Genomic DNA, 11435 nt, shown 5'->3' on the forward strand with positions numbered 1-11435 from the left:
TTATCATTACAGGCAAGTCTTTGGACAGCCCCATCTACATTGAATCCTTCCTGTTACCACAGGCATCCTCTAGTTAGTCCCACCCACACCAAGGTTTCTTCTATTCTTTATTGGAAGGCTCCTAATTATACCCTTCCAAACTAGGGTCTCTTTCTTCTGTATAAGCAGGCATCTGGACAGTTTCCCTCACACAAAAGTTCTCCTCTATTGGCATACCTATACCAGGATTTGTCTCTACCAGGAGCTCTCTATTCATCTCAGTACATACCAGGGCCTTCCTTATTACGTGGAGAGTCCTATGCTTATTCTTGCTGACACCAGGGTCTTATTTTTCCATTAGGAGACCTCTCATCGGGCCTCCCCACAATAATGGTGTTTCTCCTTTTAATATATAGGCAGTCTATGGACAGCCTTCCCCACATAAGGGTCCTCTTTATCATTCAAGTAGGCTGCTGGGTAGAGTGCCTACCGTAGGGTCTGTCTCATTTCTATTGGCAGGCCTTCATTTAGCCCTGCCCACATCATGATGTTTCTCTTTTCCATGGGTCAGTTTGCTCACGTCATATTCTTCATCATACAGGAAGACGCATGGAGAATTCCGCCTTACGAGCATGTGTATTGTGCATTGATGGATTTTCGTGTTAGTGCCGTCATAGTAAGTACTTCTTTTCACAGTTATGATCGGCTTTGCTACATCAGGGTCCTCCTCCTCACTACAGGTAAGCATTTAGTCACCACTACCCACACTTGAGTCTTCTCACTACGGTCAGCCTTCTGTTTAACCATAGTTTACCGTAACTTTATACAACTTAATTTTTTTCACCAACAATTCTGTATTGCATCCAGTCTTTTTTACAAATAATGTATCCTTTGTGAAAGCTGCATGGTATTCCTTTTGTAACTATGTTTACTTATTTCCATATTCATAAGTATTTTGCTATATTTCGGTGTTCCAAGCAATATTATGAGGAGAACCCTCTTACATGTTTCCTTAAGCACACAAGTATTTTCTAGGATACATACGTAGAAGTAAAAATTGCTGAATCTTAGACTAGTCAGATTGTGACTTTTAATAAACACTGATAAATTGCCCTTTAAAACAGCTGCATCAATTTACACTCCCAGTAGTGAATAAGAGTGTTTCCTCCCTTCTTATCAAAGCTTGATGTTGTTTCTTAATTTTTGCCAAAATGATGGGTGTAAATTGGCATCTCATTATTGATTCATTTTTCTCACATTATAAACACAGTTGAAACTCCCTTATATACTCATCTCTTTTAGAAAATAATTCTGTTTTTTCCCTTTGCATAGTTTTGAACTTTCTCTACACATTTTTGAATCTACATATTTAAAATGACATTGTGTTGCAGCTTTTAAAACTTCATTTAAATGATGGCATAAAGTATATATTCATTTGCACCTTTTTCATTTAAAATTATACTTTTGAAATTAAGCCATATTGACTTCTGTAGCTTTGGTACATTATTCTAATATTAGAATAATCTATTATAATGATCATACCCTAATATATATATTTTTTCAGTCTACTATGGACATTTAGATTGTTACCCAGTTTTCATTTGTTTTACCTTTCAAACAAAAAAGTAGAATTCTCAGGTAGTAAGTTTCAACTATCTTCAAAATTACTAGGTATTGTTAATCTAATGGTTTGTAACATCTTATTTTTGTTTTATTTATTTTTTTTTAATTTTTTTTTTTATTTACGATAGTCACACAGAGAGAGAGAGAGAGAGGCAGAGACACAGGCAGAGGGAGGAGTAGGCTCCATGCACCGGGAGCCCGATGTGGGATTCGATCCCGGGTCTCCAGGATCGCGCCCTGGGCCAAAGACAGGCGCTAAACCGCTGCGCCACCCAGGGATCCCTTATTTTTGTTTTAATTTGCATTTCTCTGATTACTAGTGAAGCTTAACCTTTGTTTATAATGACGTATGTGTATTCATGAGTTTAAAATTTTTTGTAATGTGTTTTGTATTTCCTTTTTTACAAGATTTTATTTATTTATTTGAGAGAGAGCAGAGTGTAAGAGAGAGAGCATTAACAGGGGTGAGGGGCAGAGGGAGAGGAGCAAGCAGACTGACTCCCTGCTGAGCAGGGAGCCTGATGCAGAACTCTATCCCAGAACCTTGAGATCATGTCGGAGGCAAAGGCACTTTACTGACTGAGCCACACAAGCACCCCTGTTGTTTGTATTTCTAAGAAATTCTTCCTCACTCCAAGTACATAAACATACTTATTCACCTGGATTGTCTTTTTTTAAGATTTTGAGTTTTGATTTTCACATTTAGGTTTTTCTTGTTTCATTCAGCTGATGTTTATTGCTCATCTGCTTTAAGCCCTGCACTCTTCTAGGCACTCTTCATTGAAAACATAAACAAACACAGACAACAAAATCTGTCTTTATTGACCTGGGAAGGCAGACAATAAATAAGATAAATAATAGAATTATATAGCATTCTAAGGAATGATAAGTACTAAGGAGAAAAAGACTAGAGAATGATGATGAGGTTTGTTTCTGGATTCTTAAGTTCTTGGGCCTTTTTGTCTTACCTCTTTTAATAACAGTCTTAATTTACTGTAGCTTTACAGTAAGTCTTGGTGACTGGTAAGGCAAACTCCTCACTTTATTTTCCTTATTGTGCCTTAGGTATTCTAGGCCTTTTGCTCCTCCCTTTAATATGAAAATCAACTTGAAAAGTTTTTTTTAAACAATCCTTTGGGGATTTGAGTAGAATGGCAATGAGTTTAAGAGTAAATTGCAGAATATTAAAATTTGTATAATACTGAACCATCCAATATGTAAATATGGTATATCTATCTCTTGATTTTATCTTATGTCTTTTAATAAGATTTATTCATTTTGTTGGTTTTTCTATTTTCATTTGTGGAAAAAAAATCTATGTTTTACCTGCCAACAAAATTGTTCATTTATGGCTATAAATTCCGTCCTAAATACTGCTTTAGTATATTTCACAAGTTTCAGAATATAGTGTTTCTGTTGCTGTTTGGGTTTGAATATGTTGTAATTTTCATTTTGAACTCTTATTTAACCAATGAGATTGTAAGGAGCTATTTTGAAGTTTCTAAGCAATGTTCTACTTTATTATTTTCCTATATTTCATGGTTAATGGCACTGTGGTCAGAGAAAGGGTCTATATGAGATAGATTATTTGAAATTTTTGAAACTTCTTTGTGACCGACTGTGTGGTGAATTTCTTAAATTCTTGACATGAATGTATATTTTCTATTTTTTGGGTGAAGAGTCATATCTCTCTATATAGACTTATCTTCTATGCTTTTATTTTTCAAAGCTTTTGTCATTATTTTTCTTCCTCATCTATTTATGATGGAGGGTAGTATAATTCTCTGTCTTGCTTGTGTATTTATGTGTTTCCTTGTGATTCTGTCAGTTTTTGCTCCATTTGTTGTGCTAACACATTGTGACATGCATCCAAGTCAATGTGCATTGTTTCTTTTATGATTATGGAGTATTTCTATTATTGATGCTTTCTATTCCTTTAATTCTGTTTTCCCTAATATTAATTTTGCCAGACCAACTTTGTTATTTTTGCATTATATATTTGGTTATGCTTTAATATTTTCATGTGGTTTTGTTTTAGGTATAGTTCTTATAAATAGTATATAACTGGATTACAAAAGAAAACTATTATGACAATCTTTGTTAGGTGGGGTCAATTTGTTTAAAATTATTAAGCTTATTGTTATATTTTAACTCATTTCTACTCTTTTTTGTTTGTCTTTGGTTAACATCAGCTTTCTGGCTTTGTCACATTGTTATGCTGATTTGAATGCTATATATTATATTTATATTCTTACTGTTTGTCCTTAAATATTTTAGATATATACATATATCTATAAAATGTTCTAAGAAAGTCTGCAGTCATTCAGTATTTCTGTCCTCTTAACTGGAGCAAAGCTTTAGTATGCTTGAACTACCCACTGTACCTCTTCTTTTTTTTATATAGAATTTTAGTTTTCCTTTTGAAATACAAAAATCAGTTATAATATTACAGTCATATTAAGCCGTTTATCAGTTGCTTTGATCATCATTGGTTCCCTTTTATTCCCTATATTTTTCCTCTGGCTTCACTTCCCTTATTGCTAAAATACATGGCTTATATGTGTTTGTAATGACATGATGTAGGTGAATAACTGACTAAAGACTGAAAATGTCTTTATTTTGCCCTCATACTTGATTAGTTGGGTACAAAGATCCAGATTGACAGTTTTACTTCAGTGTGTGTAAATATTTCTAGCATCCATTATTGCCTGCTTCCAATCTAGTTGACCTTCCTTTAGAAGGAAGCTTTTTAATAGTAGCTCTTAAGATTATTGCTTTATTATTTTTATTACTATTTTTATTTATTTGAGAGAGAGAGAAAACTCAAGAAGGAGAGGGACAAACAGACTCCCTGCTGAGCAGGAAGCCCTATGTGGGGCTCCATCCCAGGACCCTGGAATCATGACCTGAGCCGAAGGAGGACACTTAATTGACTGAGTCACCCAGATGCGCCAATCACTACTACTACTACTACTACTACTACTACTACTACTACTACTACTACCACCATTATTATATAGTTCTTTTTACATAAAGTACAAGTACAGGCACAAGTAATTTATGATGTAGAAGACAGAAAGTAGTTGCAAGGGTAAGTAAAGATGGACTGGAAAGGGAATGAGAAGACCCTCTTGGTGATAGAAATGTTCCACATCTTATTTTGGATGGTGGTTACATGGCTGTATACAATTGTCAAAATTCATCAAATTGAATATGTATTTTCTATGCATTTCAATGTATGTAAATTATTTCTTAATTTAAAAAAACCTTTGATAATGCTTTAGAACCTTCTGGTAAACTTCCTGGAAGGAGCTCTCAGCACCCTTTGAGGCAGAGCTGACCGCTCAACCATCTCACTGTATGTCACAATGAATAGTTAGGATTACTTCAAAAGAATGAAACATCATATTAATCTACATCTCCAAATTTTCCATCTAGATTTGACTCTATTTGGGCTATACTCTCCATTGTCATTGTTACTTTGTAAGTGAACCAGGGGTTCTATGTCTTCCCTCTGGCTTTACCAATTAAAGTCTTAGCTTCAGTAGTTAACCTGCTTCCAACACAGCATGTTTGAGCATCAATATCTATGACTTTCTCACTGCTGCAGGGTAGTGGGAATTAATTCTCTTTTTTATAGCTAGGCACACACACTTCTGAAGTCTAGCTATGTAACAAAGCTTGATCATCTCAGTGGCATATAGTTTCTTTTTCATCTCTACCAGTTCTTTTTTTTAAGATTTTATTTATTCATGAGAGACACACAGAGAGAGGCAGAGACACAGGCAGAGGGAGAAACAGGCTCCCTGTGAGGAGCCCTATGGGGAACTTGATCACCGGACCCTGGGATCACACCCTGAGTCGAAGGCAGATGCTCAACCACTGAGCCACCCAGGTGTCCCTTAACTCTACCAGTTTTTTTCATTGTGTGTGTGTGTGTGTGTGTGTGTGTGTGTGTGTGTGTGTATAATTTTTTAGAGAGAGAGTGAGAGAGAGAGCACGCGCATATTTGATGGGGGACATGGCAGGGAGGGGCAAAGGAGACAGAAGGAGAGAATCTTAAGCATATTCCACACCTAGCTCAGAGCCCCACTCAGGGCTCCATTTCATGACCCTGAGATCATGATCTGAGCTGAAATCAAGAGTCGATACTCAACCAACTGAGCCAACCAGGTGCCCCTCATTATCTACATTTTTTAATATGTTAACTCTTTATCTGTTTGAGTGTCCTAAACATTTTATTTTCCAGGTAATTCCATAATATTATTACTGTCTGGAGTGGATTAATCGTTTGGTTGTTAATTGTTCTTGTTATTAAATTTCTTCATGTATTTTAAGATTTTAGTTTTCAGCTTAATTTAAATGAAAGATTTCTGTTCCCTGCATCTCAACTACCTCTCTTCATGAGCCTAAGCTTACCCATCCCTATCAAGAAGTTTTTGAGTTGTTTCCTCCCAGTACTCTAGGCCTCGATTTATTATTAGATCTCAGAATGGCAATTTTGAGTTACTACTGTGTGACATTACCGAGGATACCACAAATCCAAGGAGATTCAATAGAACCATTTACCATAGATAGTGAATAGTGTGACCTGGCATCTGGTTGCAAGATTTTATGTGATATTCTTCTTTCTCTGACCTGCAGCTTGCCAGGGTTTGGCAGCTATGTTTTTCAGCTTCCTTTTACAAGCAGAGGTAGCCCTGCCCTAGTCCTTGACTTTTTTCTTTAAGATTTTTAAAAATATTTTATTTATTTATTCATGAGATACACACAGCGAGAGGCAGAGACAGAGCTAGAGGGAGAAGCAGGCTCCCTGTGGGGAGCCTGATGTGGGACTTGATCCCACGACCCCAGCATCATGACCCGAGCTAAAGGTGGACACTCGACCACTGAGCCACCCAGGTGTCCCCCTGGTCCTTGACTTTAGGTCTTGTTTCCTCCAGAAAAACCAAATGCTTGACTTCCATTTCCCAATTGATAATCCAAAGTCCAACAAACCAGTGGCTTCAGTTCAACTCATTATTTTGTATTTCTGGTCTAATGAGATATTTTTCTTATGTTTGATCTTGACTATCTTTTATGGTCTGTCTCTCTATGTAATTTTATTCATTATTTCTTATATGTTTGGAGCAAAGAGAAGAGGGTTACCAAAGTTTATGAAACCATTGTGCTGTATTGACCTGGCTATAATATATGTTTAAAAAATATACATATGCTGGTGTGACTTGTCCTTTTCAGAATAACAGAAAACAGCTGAGATTGTGTAAAACATCCTGACCCTAATCTCTCTGTAGTCTGTATGTTTTTGACAAGTCACTTAATCCTTATTGTAGAAGAACAGCTTCTTTGCATTAATCTGTGTGAAACTCATCAGAGGATGTAACTGTCTTGACAAGGCTTTCATTTTTTTTTATGTTTTATTTTGTCTTGTAGAAAGTTCTCTTCCCCTTCCCAGGCACCTGAGGTTGAACCCTTGGAAAGAAAAACAAGCAGTAAGTGAAAATAAACAAGAGGTTATTGACTTTCAAAGTGTCTCATAATACTTTGGAAAAATAGCATTCCAGGCAGCCTCAGTGGCTCAGCGGTTTAGCGTCTGCCTTCAGCCCAGGGCGTGATCCTGGAGTCCTGGGATTGAGTCCAGTGTCGGGCTCCCCGCATGAAGCCTGCTTCTCCCTCTGCCTGTGTCTCTGCCTCTCTCTCCATGTCTCTCATGAATGAATAAATAAATAATTTTTAAAGTATTCCAAATAAAGATGTGCTTTGCTCCCACAAGTTCAGAACTCTCAAAACTTTGAAATAAAGACTTAAAGTTTTGTTAGATTGAGGTATTTTGAGCTCAGATTGCAGCTCCCCAACTAGGAGTTAGAACCCAATCTCATGATTGCCGAATTAAGTAAGCATTCCATGAATAGTCATTCAACTAAATTCTATTTGTTTTCCAATATGATTTCTGTTTTATATATTCATGTTTAGAAGACATGTTCCCCTTAAAAATAATAACATAAATAAAAGCATGTATTTATGGAACTTCTTATGTATCAAATATTAAAACTAGATCTTCATATTACATTATACATTCATTAATGACATACATTGCTTTATTTTATATTCTCAATAACTTGTTCAGGTAGAGTTTCTTTTTATTTATTTTTTAAGATTTTATTTATTTATGATAGACATAGAGAGAGAGAGGCAGAGACACAGGCAGAGGGAGAAGCAGACTCCATGCCGGGAGCCCAACGTGGGACTCGATCCAGGATAGTGCCCTGGGCCAAAGGCAGGCACTAAACCACTGAGCCACCCAGGGATCTCCAGGTAGAGTTTTTTTATTATCTCATTTTATACATGAAGAGACTGAAGTAAAGTGTAGCAAAGATAAATTGGTAGGTCAAATGGCAATGATTTATTTCAATAGACTCCTACAATTTGCCATTTGAACAAGCCCAGCTACTTTAAACTTAAAAATGCCCAAAATTGACCTGTTGATATTGGTTCATGTGAGAAAAGTGAGAAAGTCTTCAACAGTGAGAAGGAGCTTGAAAAGTCAATCTGATTGCTGGAAAGAGAAACTAATGAAAATAGTGTTAAAATAGTAAAATCTTTCATGTTTCTTTAGCATTCAGTGCGTTTTGTGTATGAAGAGAAATACTTGCTACTACTTGTGTTTTGTTTACTGCTCGATTTTATTAAATTCAAATAGCTAATCATAACTTTTTAAAATATTTTATTTATTCATGAGTAACACACAGAGAGGGGCAGAGACATAGGCAGAGGGGGAAGCTGCAGGGAGCCCCTGCAGGGAGCTCCCTTGCAGGGAGCCTGACGCAGGACTCCATTCCAGGATTCCAGGATTATTATTTTTTTATAATAAATTTATTTTTTATTGGTGTTCAATTTACCAACATACAGAATAACACCCAGTGCTCATCCCGTCAAGTGCCCCCTCAGTACCCGTCACACATTCACCCCCACCGCCCACCCTCCTCCCATTCCACCACCCCTAGTTCGTTTCCCAGAGTTAGGAGTCTTTATGTTCTGTCTCCCTTTCTGATATTTCCCACACATTTCTTCCCCCTTCCCTTATATTCCCTTTCACTATTATTTATATTCCCCAAATGAATGAGAACATATAATGTTTGTCCTTCTCCGATTGACTTACTTCACTCAGCATAATACCCTCCAGTTCCATCCACGTTGAAGCAAATGGTGGGTATTTGTCGTTTCTAATGGCTGAGTAATATTCCATTGTATACATAAACCACATCTCCTTTATCCATTCATCTTTCGATGGACACCGAGGCTCCTTCCACAGTTTGGCTATTGTGGACATTGCTGCTATAAACATCGGGGTGCAGGTGTCTCGGCATTTCACTGCATCTGAATCTTTGGGGTAAATCCCCAACAGTGCAATTGCTGGGTCGTAGGGAAGGTCTATTTTTAACTCTTTGAGGAACCTCCACACAGTTTTCCAGAGTGGCTGCACCAGTTCACATTCCCACCAACAGTGAAAGAGTGTTCCCTTTTCTCTGCACCCTCTCCAACATTTGTGGTTTCCTGCCTTGTTAATTTTCCCCATTCTCACTGGTGTGAGGTGGTATCTCATTGTGGTTTTGATTTGTATTTCCCTGATGGCAAGTGATGCAGAGCATTTTCTCATGTGCATGTTGGCCATGTCTATGTCTTCCTCTGTGAGATTTCTCTTCATGTCTTTTGCCCATTTCATGATTGGATTGTTTGTGTCTTTGCTGTGGAGTTTAATAAGTTCTTTATAGATCTTTGAAACTAGCCCTTTATCTGATAGGTCACTTGCAAATATCTTCTCCCATTCTGTAGGTTGTCTTTTAGTTTTGTTGACTGTGTCCTTTGCTGTGCAAAAGCTTCTTATCTTGATGAAATCCCAATAGTTCATTTTTGCTTTTGTTTCTTTTGCCTTCGTGGATGTATCTTGCAAGAAGTTACTGTGGCCGAGTTCAAAAAGGGTGTTGCCTGTGTTTTCCTCTAGGATTTTGATGGAATCTTGTCTCACATTTAGATCTTTCATCCATTTTGAATTTATCTTTGTGTATGGTGAAAGAGAGTGGTCTAGATTCATTCTTCTGAATGTGGATGTCCAATTTCCCAGCACCATTTATTGAAGAGACTGTCTTTCTTCCAATGGATAGTCTTTCCTCCTTTATCGAATATTAGTTGACCATAAAGTTGAGGGTCCACTTCTGGGTTCTCTGTTCTGTTCCATTGATCTAAGTGTCTGTTTTTGTGCCCGTACCACACTGTCTTGTTGACCACAGCTTTGTAGTACAACCTGAAATCTGGCATTGTGATGCCCCCAGATATGGTTTTCTTTTTTAAAATTCCCCTGGCTATGTGGGGTCTTTTCTGATTCCACACAAATCTAAAATAATTTGATCCAACTCTCTGAAGAAAGTCCATGGTATTTTGCTAGGGATTTCATTAAACGTGTAAATTGCCCTGGGTAACATTGACATTTTCACAATATTAATTCTGCCAATCCATGAGCATGGAATATTTTTCCATCTCTTTGTGTCTTCCTCTATTTCTTTCAAAAGTTTTCTATAGTTTTTAGGGTTTAGATCCTTTACTTTTAAAATTGATTTTATTGATAATCTGAATATTCCTTATCAATTGAAGAATTAAATTTCCTAAAAGTTGGGATCCCTGGGTGGCGCAGCGGTTTGGTGCCTGCCTTTGGCCCAGGGCGCGATCCTGGAGACCCGGGATCGAATCCCACGTCAGGCTCCCGGTGCATGGAGCCTGCTTCTCCCTCTGCCTGTGTCTCTGCCTCTCTCTCTCTCTGTAACTATCATAAATAAATAAAAAAAATTTAAAAAAAAAAAAAAAAAAAAAAAAAAATTTCCTAAAAGTTTTAAACTGTAATTGAAAATTTAACATGAATTTTTTGTAAACACTTCAGTCAGCGTGAATAGCATTTGAAACCTACACAAATGCAATGATTACAGATATATTCATGGTCTTACATTTAAGCCTATTCTAAAATATGAATACCAGGGTTTATTTATTCTTTATTTCTACCCTTACATTTTTCCTTTTTAAGGTGTTACACTTCTCTTGATATATTACTACAATTTCAGTAATTTTATTATTTTTACATTTTCTTAGGATCTAAATAATCTCACTCAATTGAGAGGAAACGAGAAATATCATCTTGGAAAAGCTGAGGTAACAGAGTATGGGTCATCAATAATTGGTTCTTTGGGGTCTTGTAGGACATAGTTCAATCTTAACTATGAGACATTGGCTAAAATCCTTTTAATAATAATGTTTTGTTTGTTATTTCATGTCATTTCTGGTTATCTGTCATGGAGTGTTAATTTTTTGTTTAACTTGTCTTTAACAAGAATAAACATTTCTTAATTTTTGCGTGTTGGTAGTACCTATTATCCCGTATTTTTGCTATACTTACTAGTTTGTTAGTACTATTAAAGTTTATTGTTTATTTGTATTTTATTATAATTAGTAGGACTTTCTAAATAATTCATTTCCTAGAAGATTAGACATTGAGTCTTCCTAGGTAGTTCTCTTCTTTTCACTATAATTTTAGCCATCCTGCAAAAGCTTGTTGGACCTATTTCTGCCTGATTATTATTATGTTTGACCATTCGTGCTACTCTGTTTTACTAGATATATATGGATGATGGTCTATGTGTGAATTAGGAAAAAAGTTGGCCTCTTTAAGAAAATGTGAGTTGTGGCCACAAGGCAACTGGATGGCTCCTGTTTATGAATTAGAAAGAAGCACTTCCTATGGATTAATATATCCCCAGCATCAGTTTGTATGGTTTGGAAACAGCTCA

General features: G+C 36.5%; 1 non-coding gene across 1 annotated transcript; it reads left to right on the top strand.

Moving 5' to 3' along the window:
• Nucleotides 1–585: 585 nt before the first annotated feature.
• On the top strand, nucleotides 586–10801 carry LOC112673267 (uncharacterized). The gene is made up of 3 exons (XR_007409348.1): nucleotides 586–719; nucleotides 7036–7094; nucleotides 10741–10801. It is a non-coding gene; the product is annotated as an uncharacterized LOC112673267 (transcript).
• The last annotated feature ends 634 nt before the right edge of the window (nucleotides 10802–11435 follow it).

The sequence above is a fragment of the Canis lupus genome, chromosome X (assembly GCF_003254725.2).
Source record: "Canis lupus dingo isolate Sandy chromosome X, ASM325472v2, whole genome shotgun sequence".
Lineage (NCBI taxonomy): Eukaryota > Metazoa > Chordata > Mammalia > Carnivora > Canidae > Canis > Canis lupus.